Here is a 24,206-nt window from a genome sequence, read left to right as displayed (position 1 = left end):
GTGTGAATATTAATAGTAAGAAAAAGACAAAAATGCAGTGTGAGTGTATGAAATCAGAATTAGATTTATTTGCTGGTTTACCCACTCAAACCAGTATTATAGGTAATAAAATAGTTCCACATAAGCCTGTGGCTTCGATAGCTGATAATGCACCAATAGAATTTGTAGTCCCCGGTCATGGGGATGACTATATTGACTTACCGCACACAATGTTATATGTTAAAGGTAAAATTACTAAATCAGATGGTTCTAATTTAACTTCTGCCGATAAGAAAATCGACCCTGTAAATGATTTTCTCAATGCAATGTTCAGTGAAGTGCAATTATATTTAAATAATCAACTTATTTCCTACTCTTCACATACATATCCATATCGATCGTATATTGAAAAACTACTAAATTATAATGCTGAAGCTAAAACAACGCATCTTCAAACATCAATGTGGTTTAAAGATACTGCAGGGCATATGGACAGTGTGGCCGATGCTAATGTAGAATTTAAACAACGTTTTCTTCTCACTGCTTTAAGTCAGTCATTTGAATTATTGGGTTATATTCATGCTGATATTTCAATCAGGAGAAATTTTTACTGAATGGTGTACAATTGCGTATTAAACTAATTCCAGCTAAACCTACATTTTGTCTAATGGGTGACGCAGATGCTGATGGAAAAGTTGTAATTACAGATGCAACATTGCTTGTGAAAAAGGTTGATGTATCACCAGCAGTTAAAATAACACAAAATAAAGTATTACAAAATCCTAAATTTAGAATAAAATATCCTATAACAAAAGTGCAGGTGAAGACAGAAACTCTGCCACAAGGAATTATGGATAGTACACTTCCAGATCTGTTTTCAGGCATAGTGCCTAAACGTATTATTATTGGTTTTGTTACTAATACTGCTTTCAATGGTACTTATCAAACAAATCCATTCAATTTTCAACATTTTAGTATGACGTTTTTTACACTGTATGTTGATGGAACTCCAGTCCCCTTCAAACCATTACAACCGGATTTTGATAATAATCTATATGTACAAGCATATTCTACGTTATTTACAGGTTCAGGTATTTATTATTCTAATCAAGGTAATGATATTTCACGTGCTGAATATCCTAATGGTTATACTCTACTGGTGTTTGATTTAACTCCTGATTCAAGCGCAAGTGTTGCATTTCATACTAGTCCACAACGGCAAGGAAGTGTACGTTTAGAGGTTCATTTTAAAGAAGCACTGCCATCTCCTGTAACAACAATTATTTATGGTGAATTCTATTCAGAATTAGAAATTGATTTCCAGAGAAAAATATATATTAATTAAAAAAATGTTAAATACAATTGAGCTTTATGAAGCATTACAACAAATTTTGCCTAAAGATCATTTTATTGGTGTATATGCTGCTGATGAGTTACCTTTGTTTATTCATACATTTCCAGCCGTCATAATTATAAATACTGATTCTAGTGATAAGCCTGGTGAACATTGGGTTGCTGTTTATATATCTAATATGTGTGTGGGAGAGTATTTCGATAGCTATGGTATACCTCCCTATATACAACATCATATAAGGTTTTTAAAACGAAACTGTCTGTATTATACATGAAATAATAGATGTATTCAAGGTGATCTATCTCAATTTTGTGGACATTACTGTTTTCTATATCTAGCATGTCGTGCATCTGGTTATTCACTGCACGATTTTTTAAACAAATTCTCACTTACCACTATTGATGCTAATGATATTATGTTTTATTCATTTATGAGAGTATGATGATGTTATTTTTTTAAACTCCGCCATTGCCGGTCCCAAGCCCTGGATGAGAAAGGAGGAGGGTTAGGGGTGTTGCTACCCCCGTAAAAGAAAATAATCTCTGCTATGTTCAAATAGGGGTTGGAAAAACGAGTTCACCCTATCTGCTATGTTTCGTAGTCTCTGTCTGATGCGCTATGTTCAATTAAGGGTTGAAGTCTGATGTTCTGCTATGGTAAAATAGGGGGTTGGAAAACGAGTTGATCCTTAAAATGGAGGTGGTTGTGTGTTACGTAGTGTTGATAGTCTCATGTTCAAATAGGGGTTGGAAACGAGTTCACCCCTGCTATGTTTCGTAGTCTCTGTCTGATGCGCTATGTTACCATACTCTTTTACTAGTTCTGTTATGTTAAAATAAGGGTTGGAAAATATGCTCATAAAAGAGAACGAGTTCACCCTTGCTTTGCTATGTGTTCGTAGGGGTTGGAAAATATGCTCATAAAAGAGAATGAATACACCCTTATTATGTTACGTACTCTTGTGTTATCTGCTCTTCTATGTGTTCGTAAGGGTTGGAAAATATGCTCATAAAAGAGAATGAATACACCCCATATTCTTATCTGTTATCTGCTATGTTAAAATAGCGGTTGGAAAACGAGTTTACCCCTTAAAAAGTGGTCATAAAAGAGAACGAATACACCCCCTAAAAAGTGCTCATAAAAGGGAACAAATTCACCCCTAAAATGGAGGTCGTAAAAGACCGTGGTTTCACGATGCTCATAAAAGGGAACGAGTTCACCCCTTAAAAAGTGGTCATGAAAGAGAACGAGTACACCCCCATAAAAAGTGCTCATAAAAGGGAACAAATTCACCCCTAAAATGGAGGTCGTAAAAGACCGTGGTTTCACGATGTAAGGTGTTCAATTTCCCAGGGGCTCCTGAGTTGGCTAATGTTGTCCGAAGGTGGCCCAGATCGATCCATTTTCTACTACTGCATAGTTATTTTATTTTCTGCGGAGAAACGGTTTTTAGATTGCAAAAAAACTCACTAGAAAATTTTAAAAGTTGATGCTGAATGCTAAAAGGAAGTGAACCAAATTGAATGTAACTTTGCACAGACATTGTAGACGTGAAATGATTATACGGATTTCGTATTTTCCTTCAGAAAACTGTTGAGTGGGGCACCGAACCATCCAAACCTTTGATCATGAAAAATCAAAAGTGCCAGTAACAGTATTTCAGATGTGTGTTAAGGACATGAAGAATTTTAACATAACTTTGTGTATGGACAATACGCAAAAAATAAACATATACTGTTTGTTATTTTCTGCGGAAAATCGGTTTTAGGGGGCAAAGTCCCCCACCAAAAATTTTGAAATTTGACACCCGAAAGACAAAAAGAAAACCAAAGTGAATGAAGTTGTGCACAGATTTTGTAGACATAAAATGAGGGAATACGGGTTAAGTATATTCCTGGAAAAAAGAATTGTTTGGGGCACCGAACTTTTGATCACGAAATATCGAATGTGTTAGTAACAGTATGTCAGATGTGTGTAAAGGACATGAAGAATTGCAACATAACTTTGTGCATGGACAATACGCTAAAAATAAACGAATACTGTTGTTTTTATTTTCTGCGGAAAAACGGTTTTAGGAAGCTAAAGAGCCCATCCCAAAATTTTTAAAGTTGACTCCCGAAAGGTAAGAAGAAGTGAACTAAAGTGAATGAAATTTTGCAGATATTGCAGATACAAACTGAGGGAATACGAGTTTCGTATCTTCCTGTAAGAAACGGTTAGGTGGGGCACGGACCCCTTTGATCACGAAATATCAAAAGTGCTAGTAACAGTATGTCAGATGTTTGTAAAGGACATGAAAAATTTGAACGAAACTTTTTGTAAACTATGGCCCTTCGTGTTTCACATGTGTCATGTCTCCATCCGATTCTTTAAATTTTTCAGATCAACTACAAGCACAAACAGTATAGCGTTTTCTATAGTATTTCAGGAGGCACTTTTAACCCTTATAATGGCTTTGCGCATAAACAAAAATACGTGTCGATTTATTTGCAGTTTGCTCTTGATCTGCCAAATTTGAAGCAAAACGGATAGGGAAACTTGAGAAACACGAAAGGGCTTATGTCACATAGGGTGTATATAAAATCTACACACAATTTCATTTGCTTCGGTCCACTCCTTCCTGTGCTATTAAGGAAATATTTACTTTTTTCGGATGGGGCCTAGGCCACAACAGTGTTTTTCCGCAAAAATTAAAACACGGTTCATTTATTGTTTTGGAAAATAAGAAATTTGGTTGCAATTCGAAATATTCTTTAGGAACGTCCGACATATGCTTATTTGCAATTTTGATATTTAGTAATCAACGGTTTGTAAGGTCCGTGCCTCACTCAACCGCTTTTTTCCAGGATAAAACGAAACCAATTATCTCATCTTACGTCTACAATATCTGTGCACAATGTAATTCAATTTGGTGCAGTTCTTTTTGCCTTTTGGGCCTCAATTTTCAAAATTTTGGGTGGGAGCTTTTGCCCCTAAAACCTTTTTTCCGCAGAAAATATAAAACCCGTATTCGTATACTTTTTCCATACTGTCCCTAAACAATGTGTTGATCCGATTTTTCATGTCCTTCAAGCACTTCGGACACTGTTGTTAGCACTTTTGATATTTCAAGTTTTGAAGTTGAATATAAAAAACCGTATTCCTTTATTTTTTTTTTTTTTTGCATATTGTTCTTACACAAAGTTTCGTTGCAATTCTTCATGTCCTTTACACACATCTGACATACTGTTACTAGCACTTTCAATATTTCGTGACGGAAGTTTTGGAGGGTTCCGTGCCCCACCTAACCGTTTTTTTTTTTTTAGGAAAATACGAAGCACGTATTCCCTAATATTGTCTGCAATATGTGTGTAAAATTTCGTTTATTTCTGTTCAATTTCTTTTCGATGCGGGCGTCAACTTTCAAAATTTTGCGTGGTGTCTTTTGCCCCCTAAAACTGTTTTTCCGCAGAAAATAGGAGACACGTATTCGTTTATTTCATGTGTAATATCTACCTCCCAAATTTTATCAAAATCGAAGTGTTACACATCGGAAGTGTTCCTTGTTAGTAACTAATATCTCTTTAAAATTTTGGAGGCGCGGTGGCTCAGTGGTAGAGCATTTACCTCCGGTGCTTGGGGTTCCATGTTCGATCCCAGCTCGCGCTGTGTGGACTTTGTGGTGGACAAACACCGTGCTCGTGTGTTTTCTTGGGGTTCTCCCGTTTCCTTCCACATTTTTCATTCCATCATTTCACTCATTTCTCCTCATCACCGTCTCCTTTAGCCTAACCGCCATATACGTGGGATGTAAAACTTAAAGATTTCATTTGATTTTTTCTTTAAAATTTTATGAACAAATAGTGGGAATTAAAGATTATATAAGCGAAAAATTGAGATCTACTGCAAGTTTCGGCTCCTTTCAACATTGAAGGAAATGACGGCACAGGTATTTAGATTCAAGGTAGACATGAAATTTGAAACTGAGATTTCACTATATTTGTCATCATTTTAATGCACTTGTAAAGTTCTTAAATGCTAATTAAGTCAGGATTTTGCATCCAAATTAAGTTGCAACAGATTAATTGTTAGAAAATCCGAATTGGCAATGGGAATTTAAGATTAGTCGATACTTTAGATAACATGGAAAAAAGTTGAAGAGTGTGGCCAAGTAGGTTGCGAGGCGATTTAATAAATTGCATGTCTTCTACTCGCCAGAGTCCACCTCAACCGTTTCATTTTGTTTTAAAACACTTTTATCATGAGTTACATTAGCATACAGTACATGAGTGACAATTTATATTAAGATAGAATATACTATGAATTTTAATAGAAAAAGTGCAGACAGTCGATAATTATTACGTGGTAAGATGTCAATAGATTCAGTGCTTGATTGTGCCGTGTGTGAACTTATGAAATAATTATCGCCCTTCCCTTGACGCTCTGGTATACACTGGATAAAATGGGTTTCAATCCTACTTTATTTACACTGGATAAAGTTGGCAACTATGCTTTAGTCCCTACCTTGATCATATCCTGGTTCGGCGGCTAGGTTTCCGAGACGAGACGAGACGTCTCTTGAAATGCCTCGTCTCGTCTCATATCTCAAAAATGTAAACACAGTTTTTGAAAGTGTTTAAAATGTATTAACTCGGAATAAATTATTGCCTTCGAAAGTATACCAGCGTTTATTATTTCAAATGGGGACTATCCTAAAAACAAGGAATACCTAACGTTTTTTTTAAATGATTCTTACAAACAGCTTTCATTTCCATTTTCCAATCGATTCAAGTTTAAATATTTTGTGATAGTGTTCCAGATTCAATTAAATGTTAAACCATGCATCGAGATCAGTGTTTCAAAAGATTTCATTCCGAGGGCTGGTCGTTATATGTATGTATAAAAATTCTTTATAGAAATACAAGTTCTCTTAATGCCAGTTTTATCAGTGACTAAGCATTGTTTCATGAGTTTTCTCGTTTCGAACAGACACAAACGTGTTAGCCTTTTTCTGTCTGAGTTTGAAAGGATGCTGGTTTGACAATAAAATTTAATTTCTTTTTATTGTTTTATGATGTTATGCGAACCAAAGCCATTTTTGGAATCGGAAAGCCACATAGGTTGCATTTCTTAATAATTTATTTCATACATACTACAAATAGAACTACTCATAACATTTTAATTACACAGCACATAGTTCTTTGACATACAGGGAAATCTTTGGTTATAGCAACATCCAGTATTACCAATGGGGATTTCCCTCATCTCCCTTGCAATTTGCACACCGTTAACAGATATAGAACATTGCTGAACATTTCTCGAACCACTTCATCACCCTCCTGGCCTTGTGACATGGTGCATTTTCTTGTCGAAAAATGCGACTTCCGTTGGAAAACATGATTGTCATGAAGGGGTGTACGTAGTCTGCAAGCAGTGTGCGATACGCCTCGGCCGTCATTGTGCCTTGCTCGAGCTCCACTAGACACATGGATGCTCACGCGAATGTTCCCCAGAGCATTATTATTATTATTATTATTATTATTATTAGTAGTAGTAGTAGTAGTAGTAGTAGTAGTAGTAGTAGTAGTAGTAGTAGTAGTAGTAGTAGTAGTAGTAGTAGTAAAATCAAATATCACGACATTAATTATTAGTTTTAATTAACTGAATTGAGCTGAAAATTAAATCTTGATTTCGAAAGATTAACTATTAAGTTTATCCGTTTTGTACCTTTCTAAAGTAATAAATTCTGGAATTGGTTTTAAGGCTGTTTCTGAGTGAATACATTCTTCAAAATAATATTAAAAATTATAGAAAGATTTTCGATACAATCGAGTCGAGTCGAGATTTTTACGAACAGTCTCGACTCAAAAATTATAGTCGAGAAATACGTTTGTCTCGACACGTCTCGAATTTTACAAAGTGTGTCTCGACTCGAATTCCAGTCAAGATTCGAGACATGTCGACTCGTGCGCATCCCTAAATATTCATATTTTAAATGTGCAATACTACCTCGCGAAAAATGACATCGATGTTAATTTACCAAAGTCTACTTTCTTCTTATTAGATTAGTGATTGCTGTTTAGGATAGATTATGCAAAGTCGGATATGGTTAGGTATGTTTACAATTTCGTTTCTTTCTTTCAAAATGTATTCCTATCTATTCCGTTTATTATTAATAATTTATTTCTTGCATTTATTAATAACTATCTGAAAAAGCCATTATTCGCATGGTGGCTGTATTTGGAAGTCAACGCCTGTAGTAGTATCACCGTTGATTTCAGCCAGTGCAAAAACTATGGATTTGACATTAATATCGGTCATTTTGGATTATTTTTACACGTGAGGGTATCCCCTCCGGTACAGATACATATAGGGATGCGCACGAGACGAGTGGAGACAGGATTTTCCTGACCAAATTCGAGTCGAGACACGGTTCTTCCAATAGTGAAATATACATTTTTCGAGTCGAGACATCACTTTTACAGCACATTTTCGAGACCAGACAGCCACAAATCTTGTGTTGTGCGCATCCCTAGATACATACAAACAGACAGACAGACACATAAACAAACTTTTTATTTTATTTATATTAGATTATGTATATTTCAAACAGTGTTTCTTCCAGAAGTATTTTTAGGGGGCACTGCTCGCCCGGAGCTGTGAGAGTACCCCCGGAAGAGACCAAAATAACACGTGTATATATAATAATAAATAGAATAATATCACCAGTGTCCCCCGGAATACGAAATGTGCCCCCCGGGAACATAGTTTCTGAAAGAAACACTGATTTCAAACCCAACAGATAGAACCAATGGCGCCGACTTTCCAAAATGTATGTGGGTGCATATCAATGGCGGGGCGTGTTATATGTTTTCAGGGGAGTCTCGATATTTTTTTTTGATTGATTTCTTTTCAGTTAAAATCTTTTATGAACGCTGTCATAAAGGGCTTTGCTGTGATAAAGTAAAATATACCGGTAATATAAGGATAAGTTGGGGCTGTCCTAGCTCAGTCGGTAACACGACTGACTTAAACGTAAAGAAACAGGTTTAAACCCGTGATCAAGTTTAATTACTGTAACACATATTACCAACATATACAATCGTGATATTTAGTATATATTTTCAACAACTTACATGATGCACAATGAGTGCAAGAAGCAGTGATATTATCAATACGTTACTAAAAGAAAATATTACATTCATACAAAATAAAATGAAAAAAAATCATCATAAAAGAAAATACTTTTAATGTTATTCCAGAAAGAAATTGCAAGGATTTTGTTGTGGACATAAAGTATAATGTGATTAACTTAGTGTGTTCCTTGGTTGCCATTGCACAAACAAACTTGAAACAAACAATTATGCTTTAGAGGTTAGAAATTTCAACTTCAATTTTGATGGTTTAATTGTTTATTTTTTGATAGTGGCAAGTGAGAAATATTTATTATTTTATGTTTCTATGAACAAAGAAAACCTTATCTCCAGCGCCCAGACAAGATTATTTGTGTGAGAGCTGGAGCCAGGGAGCACCCACGTAGTCGGCTCGCATGGACAGAACAATCCCTAGCATTTCTTACACAGCACATGGTTGTTTGGCATACAACGTTGCTACTATACTAGCGAGTTCCAGCTAGTTAAGCCTTTTATTTACAGCCAGAGGCAGCATTCTGTTATATCGTTGTAGTGAGTCGCGTGTTAAAATACTCCTAGAATCAGCGCTTTCATTCTTCTATTGACCTTGAAGGATAAAACAAATGCCTTTCGAGGAATACAAGTTCCCTTTAATTCATGAAGTTGATATAGAAATGACCTTCCAACCTATGCTGTGTATAAATGTTGGAAGTTTTTCTAAAACGAGCGGAACGAGCAAGCCATTTAACAAACGGCTCGACGTCAAAAACTGACTCGTCTCGGAACTCGATTCGGGAAAATTATCTTTGATTCGACTCGAAACTCGACTTGAATTCGAGTCGTGTTTTAGCTCGACTGGTGCCCATCCCAAGGCATTAGAAAAAATGGCAGCTTATTATTATTCTGCTAAACTAATTATATAATAATAATAATGTTGTTATGTAAAATTAAAAATACAGAATATAGAGAAACGTAGGATATACAAACTGATCTGAAAGAACTCCAATATTACATACCATCAACAAACTATTTTCTAGTAGTACAGTAGGCCTGCTCATCAGAACACAGTTTATTCATATTAACCCCTTACTGTATATCGTTAATTATGGTACCATTGTTTTCAGGGTCGAATTACCGGGGCGATGAGGGGTATTTGTCCCCCTCAATCACATTTTGTTCCCCTCCAAGATATCAACTGAAGTTTCCCCACCGGAGATACTCGCTTTTCCCCCAAAAACCATGCTTAGTATAACGCCAAATTTCACTGATTTTTGTCATTTCTTGTAAGTTTAATCTGCTAGCCGTATTTCAAAATGAGCGATGTAAACTGTTCAGTATTGGTCATTCTAATTTCCCCACAATTTTCACCGTTGCTTAGTTTAACTATAATATTATGACTACAGTTGTTACTTGCAACGGTATCCTCATACCCTTCAGTTCGTCGTCGTTCGTGAATATTGAATGTACTAATTGCGCATAAGAAAGTAGGATATGGATTTATAATTGCTCTTAGTGGTTGGCCAACAAGTAAACAAATAGCTTCCTCCATCATACTCGGGCATGTCATATCCATCCTCTACATTTGTATCGATTACCATCTTGTTTTAATTTTTGTTATATTTCATTTTAGTTTGCATGTTTCCATAATATTTGTAACATCCAATAAATAGAACAAGAGGATTTAATAGAACATAAGTGGACTATTATTGCTTGAGCATCACTGCCTTTTATAGTTTACGGAAATGAACTTTTGACACTGTACTCAAAATCTGAGTCCGGCCTATATATTCTCTCGTGGCTATATGTTAGTGTATAAACTTACGATGCGTCCGTAGTGAGCAGACACGTTAGTGAAAGTGAGTAAGAGCATAAGATTTGTTTTAGCATGTGCTAATACGACTGATTCTCCGTGTCATTCATTGTCTGTCTGTGTCTGTATAAGCACTTCAACTGGAGCGGGCTGTTTAAAGTTAACCATTCACTTTCTATCTTTCTTTTCGCTATACAGTTTGCTGTCCACTCCAATAATCTTGTCTGGAAAATTTCAATGTAATATTTATACTTCATTTGATAACATAGAACATAATGAATCAACTCAGCTGTATCCTAACAGGAAAGTAATTATAAGTGCTGATTTCCTGAGCTCCATGATAGACTTGACTTAGGGATGCGCACCAGACAAGATTTGAGGCTGTCTCGTCTCGAAAATGTGCTGTAAAAGGAATATCTCGACTCGAAAAATGTATATTTCTCTATTGGAAAAGCTGTGTCTCGACTCGAATTTTGTCAGGAAATCTCTGTCTCGACTCGTCTCGTGCGCATCTCTAACTTGACTTGATTTTAACTTCAATTACATTTGTAATCATCTTTTTCTTTTAACACAAGCAAAGCACGAAGTTTCGAACACGGATATATATATTGCTAATATTCGTAAGTTTCAAACTTGTAAAAGAAAGTAGCTGTTTTGTCTTTCTATTAAGGTTTACGATATTTCTACGGTATCTAGTCTGAGTTGCAAAACGAAAGATAATACATTTATCGATTTATGGTTAGGGATTGGTCCTTTGAGACATTTAATTATGTCGAGAGGTGATAGAAAGAAACTATCACTCGAAAAACATGCATTTTCTTCTGTGACAGATGAGAATACTACTTCAAGTTTGACTATTGAATTCATATAGTTTGGAAATCTTCGTTTCACACTGTGAAACGATACTCACATCTTTTAGTTTGGCATTGGTACTGGTAACTCGTCTTCTATATGCAACAAGTTAACACTCTTAGTCATAGATTAGAAACTTGTAGCAATACACGTTGAAACCGTACTTGGCTAACTTCAGCTACTTCTGGTTTGAATACACGGAGAAAAATGCATAATCCAGTCGGCATGTTAATGCTGTTTTTACCAGGTTACGCGCGTCACCACATTAAGTAATATTGTTTCATCAGTAGTACGATCTACACCACCGTCTAGCGAAAATGTTGTATTGTGGGACCACCATTTCAAATCTAGAATTAACGCCATACCCATTCCGACGGTGGTAACCTAAGTATTATCTGTCAAAAAAGAAAATGTATACCTATTTTTCGAGTCTGGCATTCCTGCGCTCCATCCATGGAGAGTATGAGAATTAAATCAATCAAATGTTTACTGAGGGACAAAAAGAAAAGTCTAATCTGAATAAGACGTTGCAGAGGGGCACAAGCTGCGAACACGAATAGTGCATAGTGTAAATAAAGGACGACACGGAAAGAGAAAGCCAGAAACAGCTGTTAAACGAAGAAAAAACAGTAAAAATTGTCGAAGTGGGAACATAAAACACAAATAAAACAAATACGCCGATAACTAAACCTTAAGATGCCATGATATTGGTGTAGTGGTTAAGGTGCTGGCTTACAAATGCAAAGGATGCCAGTTCGAATTCCCGGCAAGGACGTTTTTAAATTTTTTTGTTAATAGTACATACAGCTCATGGGAGATGGTAAAAGAGGTCGTATTTAGCCTTTCGTAGCAATAATTATTGGTAATGTGTAGTACTGAGAATACCGATAATGCTGGTCAAAACGTTTTACAAAGAGGCCCGGTTTAGTTCTGACGCAGCACAGGTGCGGGAAGAAAACAAAACACTTTTTCTCTTTCACTCTGTGTCTATTTATCTATCTATCTGTGTATATATAACGCTATTTGTGAATGCCATAACCACCTTAATTTTCAGCGGATTGAGACGAAACTTGGCACAAACATTAATGGTTGAAATATCTTGATGAGTACGTTAACCAGAATAATCAGATAAAATGTTCAAAATGGCGCCCCTTCAAACCCTTAAAGGAACCAAATTTCGCCCATAAATAGGTATTCAGAAAGTTTGAATAACTTTTCCTTTTTTACTGAAATATTTGTGTAGAGGGACTTATCCTCTTTTATTGAAATATTGGACCCGATTAATCGCCTAAAGAAGGTTCACGCCCTTTCGATACGGTCAGGCCTTTTCTTTTTGCAGGAGGGGGGTTATTTTCGTATCGGAACAAGATGATTGTTAGTGATGATATGAAATTACACATTGAAAGTGAAGTAACTTGTGAAACGTGTTATTTGAAAGAATAATATAATAAATGTGCTTTCCCCTAACACAGAGAACTGTAAATCATGTATTTCGAGTTCGGGAGCGTGAATGGCGAAGAGTGTTATTTGATTTGATTTTTAGTAACACATTGCAATGCAAATAAAGGTAGGCAACATTAGTGGTAAGTAAAACAACAATAATAATAATAATAATAATAATAATAATAATAATAATAATAATAATAATAATAATAATAATAATAATAATAGGTGTTGTTTGTGGCAAGGCAATATCTTCCTCAATTCTTCTTCAAACGTAATGACTGTAACACCATATCTCCCTCACAAACAAAATATTAGCAATTTATATCGAGAGAACGGGAAATTGTAGTGATGGGAGCAACTTGGACATTATGCACTCATAGTACTGAAAAAAATAAGCAATTTCCATGCAAAATGAACGAAGAGTCATTGTCATGGGGAGTCATGGGGCCACGGCAGAGCCCTCTTTAGGCAAAATGTCGATAAATTATATCGAGAGAACAGGAGGTGATAGTGGGATGGAACCAACGTTGGACACCGTGGACCCATAAGGCGCATCGACAAAATTAGGGTGGGGGCGCCAGCTATCCTTACTTATTTCCACATAATAATATAAAATTATATTGTAGAAATACACACTTGAGTTGGCTAGTAATATTTCATATTATTATTATTATTATTATTAACAGCGTCTTTTCATTACGTGTTCATGTTTGACATGAAACCAAAGAGAAGATCCATCATTCGTAGAAAGAATAAGAATAGCCAGTTACTTTAACTGTGAACGACAGCGAAAAATACGAAAAGAGTGACTACCTGTAGCGAAAAGAAACAATACTTTAGCTCAAATGGATAAAAAATCTAGCCGAGATAGATTCGAACTCGCATGGACGTCGCGAAAAGCCAGTACTTTGTCCACTTTTTTCTTAACTGACTCACCAAACGTGTTTCAGTAACTTACTTATTGCTAATTTTACTTGCTTCACTCGTTTAACTTGCTTTTTCTAATAACTTATAACGACAGGGACACGAACACAGAAACATCGAGGACAGTTAAAAATCATAAACGCTCTCCCACCGGGAATCGAACCTGGAATATCATACACCAAAAGCGCACGCGCTAGCCACTAGACCAGCGGGGAGGGCACCGCTCATTCCCTGTGTCGCTATCGCTTCTGTGGGTTGTATACTATGATCACATGTTTCTTCTTTGTTGGAAGAGTTAAACCTACATTCTATGTAATACATGAGGTATTTAGACCTACATGCTCTTCATATAATGTAATAAAAGGGTCATGCTGGGAATAAGAAAAAAAAACATTCCTTGGACAAAACGGAAACTATTGGCATCATAAATATTTATCTACGAGGCATGCGCAGTAGTATATTTCAGAATAGTTACTGTTTAGTTCAGTAAATATAGAAAGGGGTATAAAAAAGCAAATATGTCGTGTCAACGAAATCGACCAGATTTGACAGAGGCGTAAGCAGATGTGTAGTAATACAACAACTTGGTTAAATTGATAATTAATTCTGTATCCCGTAGTAGATCGTATCACAACTTTACGGGAGAGCAGAGAAAAACTTACTAACGCTATCATACAGTAAGCTTTAGTAACACGATCATATAGACACAAATGGATGTAACTGTGAGTACTACAACTTGGATTTAACGAAAGCCGTTTAGATATTCAGAGGTTTCCAGAGTTGTATAAGACACAAAAAGATATGACACAATACAATTCTTCATACCTCAGCTTCCAGTAGCTAGATACATGCAATTTCTGGTTAGATACTGAAACTCCAGTCGGATTTTAATGCATGACGTATTGCAGGATACAAAATGCTTTGCATTACTTGTTTGTTTGTAGACAGCTACTACCTTAGTGTTCTGAAAGGTTGAGTATAAAGTAGGGATACCCAATTCCGGAATTATTACTTTCCGGACTCCCGAAAGTAAAACCGGACAAATTCCGGAATTCGGAAAAATCGGGAATTTAGAAATTTCTGATTTCATTAACATTCCGGAGTTCGGAAAAATCCGGATTTTTTGAAATCCGGAATTTTTCTTCATTCCGGAATTTTCTAAATTCCGGATTCTTTCCGAGTTTTGCAATTCTTCTGAATTCCGGAGTTTAACTGAATTCCATAATTTTCCGAAATCTGGAAAGTGAAAGTTCCGCTTCCCAAAAATGAATTTATTTTTAATGTGAATTGTGGCGGAAATAAGTCTTTGGCCAGGTAATGGCGACTGCTTTGAAAGAAATGGAGAGTATGAGAATTCAATTTGTCATATTTGTAGTTCCCTGAGGAGAAAAAACAAACTTGTGAACCAACGGTTTAAGAACAACTCAGGTTATTAATGTAAACTTTGCCCACATTATAAAAGAAATGCGAAAGACATTTTGAATCGTGAAATATAACATACAAGTTTGCTAGCGGAGACAAAGAAACCTAAGGTAACCAGATTAAAGACGAATCGTTTACCGCGTAGCGATCGCAGTTCAGTGGTCAAGATGCTTGTGCGAATACACGTCGCAATTTTTTTTTTACTTTAGGATTTTTGATGGCGATTGATCGGCGATGACACGTTTTATTATATTCAGATATTTGAATACTCGGATGTTTCAATACTTGAACTATCAAACCTTCAGGAATAATAATGGTAATAATAATAAACTAATAATTATTATTATTTTCTCGTGGAAGATTGAAAACTAGGAGCTAATTATCGCTCAGGTCATACCATTACAAGCAGAAACGTGACACTTGGAAAGAATATTTCGGTTTGGTTTAATGTTGCCCACGAGAAGAGGAATTTCTCATCTCGTTTCTAAAACAAACACAATCACATGAGAGTTAACATTTTACATTCGACACGGGACAAGGCTAACTCAAACTTTTCGTCTCGCTTTGGAGATGAGAATCGAGACGAGACGAAAAGTATCGTAAGCCTTTCCCGTCTGGACTCGATTCTCGAAATAGTGTATGTCCATTCTTTAAGTAACAATTGCTCTGTAGACTGAATCTCATAGGCTATTTCGTTACATTGTATTTCAGAGCGCATTGAATTATGGTCTGTGTAGGTATTTTTGTAGCAAAGTTTTTATATTTAGCTCTGCATATTCTAAAAATTAGTTTATTATATGTCTTACTGTTGCGTGATATTCAGTTATATTTATTAAAGTTATTTTCCTTAAAACATATTGTAGAATACTTTCTGCATGAACCTTCAATGGAACGCTCTAGTTTAAATGTTGGTAGTTGCATAGGTGTGTCTTAAAGGTACGGAACACTCTCCCCCAAATCTCTACAAATCGCTACCCGGGTTGGTCTTCTGCTTGGGCTCAAGAATTCGACCGTGCAGGTCTCAGCCTTGATTTTAAGAACTACAGTATGTACTTATATTGGTGATTACGACATTTGAAGCTGTCTCGTAATAATAATAAAAAACTCTTGTCCTCTCGTTATCCAGACGAGACGAGATACACTAAAATTGCCCCACGAGATGCACTAAAATTACGCGACGAGATGCACCCCTGTCGTGAGCAAGCTAAAAGTATTCCACATTACTGCTTACATTTCTCATGGCTTTCGCTTTCCAGTCTAATCAGGAATATGTTTGGAACGAACCGGTAATGTTCCTGTAATGATATTTCCACCAAAGTGCATGCCGAAGTTAATTTATTCGATGATCTGGAGACAATTTAGTGCCCATTAATAACATACAATGGTGTAAAATTAGAGAAATGATATCGTATTATATAGTATTTCCGCCGTGAAAGTTCAATAGTATAATAATAATAATAATAATAATAATAATAATAATAATCATCATCATAATCGGTCCTGCGCGGAAAGTGAGAATTAGATCAATCACATATGTAGTCAAGGTAAGGAGAAAAGAATAAAATGAATAAGACATTGAAGCGAGTCACAAGCTGGGAATAAGAATAGTGCATGGTGTAAATAAAAGACGACACCGGAAGAGAAATCCAGAAACAGCAGGTAAACGGAGAAAAAAAAGTAGAAATTGTTGAAGTGGAAACATAAATACAAATACGAATAGGGATGAGCACGAGTCGAGCCAAAATTCGACTCGACTCGAGTTCAATTCGAGTCGAGTCAAAGGTAATTTTCTTGAGTTTAGTTCTGAGCCAAGTCGCTGTTTCTGAGATCGAGTTTTGAGTTGAGTCGAGTTTGATAATGGCTCGCTCGCTCGTTCAGCTCGTTTTGAAATAATGGCCTGATTAGAAACGAAAGCTATGAGAAATGTAAACAGTAATGTGGAATACTTTTAGGGTTGCTCACGACAGGGGTGCATCTCGTCTCGTAATTTTAGTGCATTTCATGGGGCAATTTTAGTGTATCTCGTCTCGTCTAGATAACAAGAGGACAAGAGTTTTTTTATTATTACGAGATAGCCTCAAATGTCGTAATCACCAATATAAGTATATACTGTAGTTCTTAAAATCAAGGCTGAGAACTGCACGGTCCAATTCTTGAGCCCAAGCACAAGACCAACGCGGGTAGTGATATCAACCGGCTCGGCTCCTATCAACTGAGCAAACAGCTCGAGTCAGCTCGATTGGGATTAGCCGTCGGCTCGGCCCAATTGAGCAGATGACCTGAGCCGGCTCAGTTGGAACGAGCCATCGACTGGCTCAATTGAGCAGATGGCTCAAATCGGCTCGGTTGGGTGAGCTGTTGGCTGGGCTCATTTCTCGGTTCGGTTCGATAGTGAATGAGCTGTAAGCCGAGCTGTTCGAGCCATTGACAAGCCTAAACCCGGTCCCAGCTGTTTTGAACATGTTTGGTTGAAGCCTATAACTTTTAGCAATTTTTTTCTCGAGCCCGAATACTAACCCTTTCGGAACTCAAACCCAGAACTTGACCAATGTCCTTGCCTCCTGAAGACTTCTCGACGACCGAGATCGACAGTCAATTAGCTTTTACTATTCAGATACAAAACCGCATATCTTTTAAAGATTATACACGGTGTTGATATAATAATAATAATAATAATAATAATAATAATAATAATAATAATAATGGCATTAAAAGTTTTAAACTTGTCCTAAAATTTGGCAAAACTTACTTACAAGTAGAGATTTCGGGGAAACTGTTCCGTACCTTCAAGACACACCTCTGCAACTACCAACATTTAAACTAGTGCGTTCCATTGAAGTTTCATGCAGAAAGTATTCTACAGTATGTTTTAAGGAAAATAACTGTAATAAATATAACTGAATATCACGCAACAGTAAGGCATACAATAAACTAATTTTTAGGATATGCAGAGGTAAATATATGCAGAGCTAAATATAAAAGCTTTGCTACAAAAATACCTACACAGACCATAATTCAATGAGCTCTGAAATAAAATGTAACGAAATAGCCTATGAGATTCAGTCTACAGAGCAATTGTTACTTAAAGAATGGACATACATTATTTCGAGAATCGAGACAAGACGGGAAAGGTTAAGATACTTTTCGTCTCGTCTCGATTCTCATCTCCAAAGCGAGACGAAAATTTTGAGTTAGCCTTGTCCCGTGTCGAGTGTAAAATGTTAATTCTCATGTTATTGTGTTTGTTTCAGAAACGAGATGAGATATTCCTCTTCTCGTGGGCAACATTAAACCAAACCGAAATATTCTTTCCAAGTGTCACGTTTCTGCTTGTAATGGTATGACCTGAGCGATAATTAGCTCCTAGTTTTTAATCTTCCACGAGATAATTATAATTATTATTAGTTTATTATTATTACTATTATTATTCCTGAAGATTTGGTAGTTCAAGTATTGAAACATCCGAGTATTCAAACATCTGAATATAATAAAACGTATGTCATCGCCGATCAATCGCCATCAAAAATCATAAAGTAAAAAAAATTACGACGTGTATTTGCACAAGCATCTTGACCACTGAACCGCGATCGCTACGCGGTAAACGATTCGTCTTTAGTCTGGTTACCTTAGGTTTCTTTGTCTCCGCTAGGAAATTGTATCTTATATTTCTTCGATTCAAAATGTCTTTCGTATTTCTTTTATGATGTGTGCGAAGTTTACATTAATAACTTGAGTTGCTCTTAAACCTTTGATTCACAAGTTTGTTTTTTCTCCACAGGGAACTACATATATGACAGATTGAATTCTCATACTCTCCATTTCTTTCAAAGCAGTCGCCATTACCTGGCCAAAGACTTATTTCCGCCACAATTCAAATTAACAAAAATAAATTCATTTTTCGGAAGCGGAACTTTCACTTTCCAGATTTCGGAAAATTATGGAATTCAGTTAAACTCCGGAATTCAGAAGAACTGCAAAACTCGGAAAGAATACGGAATTTAGAAAATTCCGGAATTTGAGAAAAAGTCCGGAATTCGAAAAATCCGGATTTTCCCGAATTCCGGAATGTTAATGAAATCAGAAATTTCTAAATTCCCGATTTTTCCGAATTCCGGAATTATTCCGAAATCGGAAATTTCCGAATTCCGGAATTTGTCCGGTTTTACTTTCGGGAGTCCGGAAAGTAATAATTCCGTAATTGGGTATCCCTACTTTATACTCAACCTTTCAGAACACTAAGGTAGTAGCTGTCTACAAACAAACAAGTAATGCAAAGCATTTTGTATCCTCCAATACGTCATGAATTAAATTCCGACCGGAGTTTCAGTATCTAACCAGAAATTGCATGTATCTAGCTACTGGAAGCTGAGGTATGAAGAATTGTATTGTGTCTTATCTTTTTGTGTCTTATACAACTCTGGAAACCTCTGAATATCTAAACGGCTTTCGTTAAATCCAAGTTGTAGTACTCACAGTTACATCCATTTGTGTCTATATGATCGTGTTACTAAAGCTTACTATATGATAGCGTTAGTAAGTTTTTCTCTGCTCTCCCGTAAAGTTGTGATACGATCTACTACGGGATACAGAATTAATTATCAATTTAACCAAGTTGTTGTATTACTACACATCTGCTTCCGCCTCTGTCAAATCTGGTCGATTTCGTTGACACGACATATTTGCTTTTTTATACCCCTTTCTATATTTACTGAACTAAACAGTAACTATTCTGAAATATACTACTGCGCATGCCTCGTAGATAAATATTTATGATGCCAATAGTTTCCGTTTTGTCCAAGGAATGTTTTTTTTTCTTATTCCCAGCATGACCCTTTTATTACATTATATGAAGAGCATGTAGGTCTAAATACCTCATGTATTACATAGAATGTAGGTTTAACTCTTCCAACAAAGAAGAAACATGTGATCATAGTATACAACCCACAGAAGCGATAGCGACACAGGGAATGAGCGGTGCCCTCCCCGCTGGTCTAGTGGCTAGCGCGTGCGCTTTTGGTGTATGATATTCCAGGTTCGATTCCCGGTGGGAGAGCGTTTATGATTTTTAACTGTCCTCGATGTTTCTGTGTTCGTGTCCCTGTCGTTATAAGTTATTAGAAAAAGCAAGTTAAACGAGTGAAGCAAGTAAAATTAGCAATAAGTAAGTTACTGAAACACGTTTGGTGAGTCAGTTAAGAAAAAAGTGGACAAAGTACTGGCTTTTCGCGACGTCCATGCGAGTTCGAATCTATCTCGGCTAGATTTTTTATCCATTTGAGCTAAAGTATTGTTTCTTTTCGCTACAGGTAGTCACTCTTTTCGTATTTTTCGCTGTCGTTCACAGTTAAAGTAACTGGCTATTCTTATTCTTTCTACGAATGATGGATCTTCTCTTTGGTTTCATGTCAAACATGAACACGTAATGAAAAGACGCTGTTAATAATAATAATAATAATAATATGAAATATTACTAGCCAACTCAAGTGTCTATTTCTACAATATAATTTTATATTATTATGTGGAAATAAGTAAGGATAGTTGGCGCCCCCACCCTAATTTTGTCGATGCGCCTTATGGGTCCACGGTGTCCAACGTTGGTCCCATCCCACTATCACCTCCTGTTCTCTCGATATAATTTATCGACATTTTGCCTAAAGAGGGCTCTGCCGTGGCCCCATGACTCCCCATGACAATGACTCTTCGTTCATTTTGCATGGAAATCGCTTATTTTTGTGAGTACTATGAGTGCATACTGTCCAAGTTGCTCCCATCACTCTACAATTTCCCGTTCTCTCGATATAAATTGCTAATTTTTTGTTTGTACGGGAGATATGGCGTTACAATCATTACGTTTGAAGAAGAATTGAGGAAGATATTGCCTTGCCACAAACAACACCTATTATTATTGTTGTTTTGCTTACCACTAATGTTGCCTAACTTTATTTGCATTGCAATGTGTTACTAAAAATCAAATCAAATAACACTCTTCGCTATTCACGCTCCCAAACTCGAAATACATGATTTACAGTTCTCTGTGTTAGGGGAAAGCACATTTATTATAGTATTCTTTCATATAACACGTTTCACAAGTTACTTCACTTTCAATGTGTAATTTCATATCATCACTAACAATCATCTTGTTCCGATACGAAAATATCCCTCCTCCTGAAAAAAAGCCTGACCGTAGCGAAAGGGCGTGAACCTTCTTTAGGCGATTAATCGGGTCCAATATTTCAATAAAAGAGGATAAGTCCCTCTACACAAATATTTCAGTAAAAAAGGAAAGTTATTCATACTTTCTGAATACCTATTTATGGGCGAAATTTGGTTCCCTTGGAACTTTTTAAGAGTTTGAAGGGGCGCCATTTTGAACATTTTCATCTGATTATTCTGGTTAACGAACTCATCAAGATATTTCAACAATTAATGTTTGTGCCAAGTTTCGTCCCAATCCGCTGAAAATTAAGGTGGTTATGGCATTCAAAAATAGCGTTATATATATACAGATAGATAGATAAATAGACTCACAGAGTGAGAGAGGAAAAAGTGTTTTGCTCTTTTCTCGCACCCGTGGTGCGTCAGATCTAAACCGGGCCTCTTTGCAAAACGTATTGACCAGCCTAACCTAAACACAAGCCTCTTACTTGCTAACGTAGAAACGTGGTCGAGAGGTGTAAGGCATGTAAAAATTGTATTTTTAATAATCATGAGTATGGATTCGAACCCCTCCACTTCCATGTTTTTTTTTACTTTTTGCAGCTACGTCGGAACATTCAATTCTTATTCTTTACTAATTGCAAATGGCGTTTACATTGAAAATAACAGGAATTTTTGTGGCATTTGTTCGGATATTCTTCCCTTTCGAAACGAAGAAAAGAATAAAGCAATACACAAAAGAAAAAAGTATTATCAGTACTAAACATTACCAATAATAATTGCTACGAAAGACTAAATACGACCTCTTTTACCATCTCCCATGAGCTGTATGTATTATTAACAAAAATTTTTAAAAACGTCCTTGCGGGGAATTCGAATTAGCATCCTTTGCATTTGTAAGCCAGCACCTTAACCACTACACCAACATCATGGCATCTTAAGGTTTAGTTATCGGCGTATTTGTTTTATTTGTGTTTTATGTTCCCACTTCGACAATTTTTACTGTTTTTTCTTCGTTTAACAGCTGTTTCTGGCTTTCTGTTTCCGTGTCGTCCTTTATTTACACTATACACTATTCGTGTTCGCAGCTTGTGCCCCTCTGCAATGTCTTATTCAGATTAGACTTTTCTTTTTGTCCCTCAGTAAACATTTGATTGATTTAATTCTCATACTCTCCACGGATGGAGCGCAGGGATGCCAGACTCGAAAAATAGGTGTACATTTTTACTTTTCTGACAGATAATACATAATGTTGTTACTACCTTCCTACGAGTGTCCCCTCTTGGTTGTTTCTAAATCTGTGACTCCCTACCTTACGAGAGTAATAGTTTTTAACATAAAATCAATAATGTGAATAAAATTATCCAATCACAGCGAGTCTAGTTCGACGCCGAACTCCAGACTTGGCATGGTGTTCCCACCTGCTGTACTTTTATACATGAAATTACATTACTTAAGGAGCGTACCCGCGTAAATACGATGTATCCACACGGAAATCCTAGTCCTTTTTTTCTCAGTGTAGGAATTGGTGGAAAATATTCTTGTGATGCTGAATTCTTGGAGGAACACTTTTTTACGACCCTGAATTGATTCTAAAAAAGCCGTTCCTTAATATCTCCTATTGTTTTGATTCCTGGAAACAAGAATTGAAATATGAAATAATAGTTAATTTGAAACACTTCCTGTTGATCGTAAAAAAAATAAGCCGTATCCTGGTATCTCCTATTGTTTTGATCTATGGAAAAAAGAATTGACATAGGAAATAATAGTTAATTTGAAACACTTCCTCTTGATCGTAAAAAGAAAGCCGTATCCTGGTATCTCCTATTGTTTTGATCTATGGAAAAAAGAATTGAAATAGAAAGTAATAGTCAATTTCAACCACTTCCTGTTCCGGTAGCGTGTTGACAATAATTATGGCATATTGCCTTGAGATGCTAAATCGTTTGGACAAAGATATTCTCACTATCTGTTACTGTTTTCGTTCTATGGCGAGGAACGTTCAAACAGAATATGGCTTATTTTAACAAATTCTGCTTTGATCAAAGCTGCCATGGAGAAGGAGGAAGCTATTCTTGGGACGATGAATCGATTGCAAAAAGCTATTTTTTAATATATTTTAACATTTTTGCTTTACGGAAATCAGTATTGGAACCGAAAGTACTAGTAAATTTGAACAGTTGCCAGCTTTGGTAGAGTTATATGGATAGCAACGATATGTTTGTAGAGAGGCTGAATTGTTTGCTTCAAACTGCTTCTCCCTATCTGCTGCCGTTTTCGTTCTATAGCGATAAACGTTGAAACCGTTATTGAAACCAGAGTTATAGTAAATTCTAACTACAACCGAATTTATTGGAGTATTGTTGATAGTCATGATATGTCGTCTTTAGACTCTAAATCATTTGCAGAAACCACTTCTCAATATCTGTTATCACTTTCTTTATATATCGACAAACGTTCAAACCAAAAATGGCTAATTTGAACCAATTCCGGTTTGAGTAGAAGGTTAACGAAGGAAATAAAATCTATTCTCTGGACACTGAATTAATTGCAAAAGACCACATCTTGAAGCATTTACTATTTCTATTAGGCGGAAATTAGAAATTGAAACCGGAAGTAATAGTAAATTTCAACCATTTGTGGTTTCGGTAGAATATATTGGATACTCTTGATATTGGCTCTAGATGGTAACTCGTTTTCAAAAATCAGTTCTCGCTATGTTACCGTTTCATGCTATGACGATAAAAGTTTAAACTGTTGTTGAAACCGGAAGTAATAATAAATTTAAACCCTTTTCAATTTTAGTAAAGTATTGTGAATGACCATGATATGTTGCCTATACACGCGCAATCGTTTACAAAAAGGTCTTCTCCCTGTGTGTTGCCGTTAAATGTTAGAACCGCAAACTGCTAATTTGAACCACTTCTGGCTTGAGTATAGAGTTAACGGATAAGATGGAACCTATTCGTTGCATGCAGAATCAATAGCAGAAAACCATTTCTCTATATCACTGTCTCTGGTACCTGTCGACAGCAGAGCCCTGCACGGGCCGGGAGCGCCCGGTTCGGCCCGGAATATGCCCGTACCGGCCCTGCCCTACCCGTTTCAAATAATATCCAACTGAACCGGACCCTAACTGGGCCGAACCGGG

This window comes from Thermobia domestica, chromosome 5 (genome assembly GCF_964235325.1).
Source record: "Thermobia domestica chromosome 5, izTheDome1.hap1.1, whole genome shotgun sequence".
Lineage (NCBI taxonomy): Eukaryota > Metazoa > Arthropoda > Insecta > Zygentoma > Lepismatidae > Thermobia > Thermobia domestica.
This window is presented reverse-complemented; position numbering follows the sequence as displayed.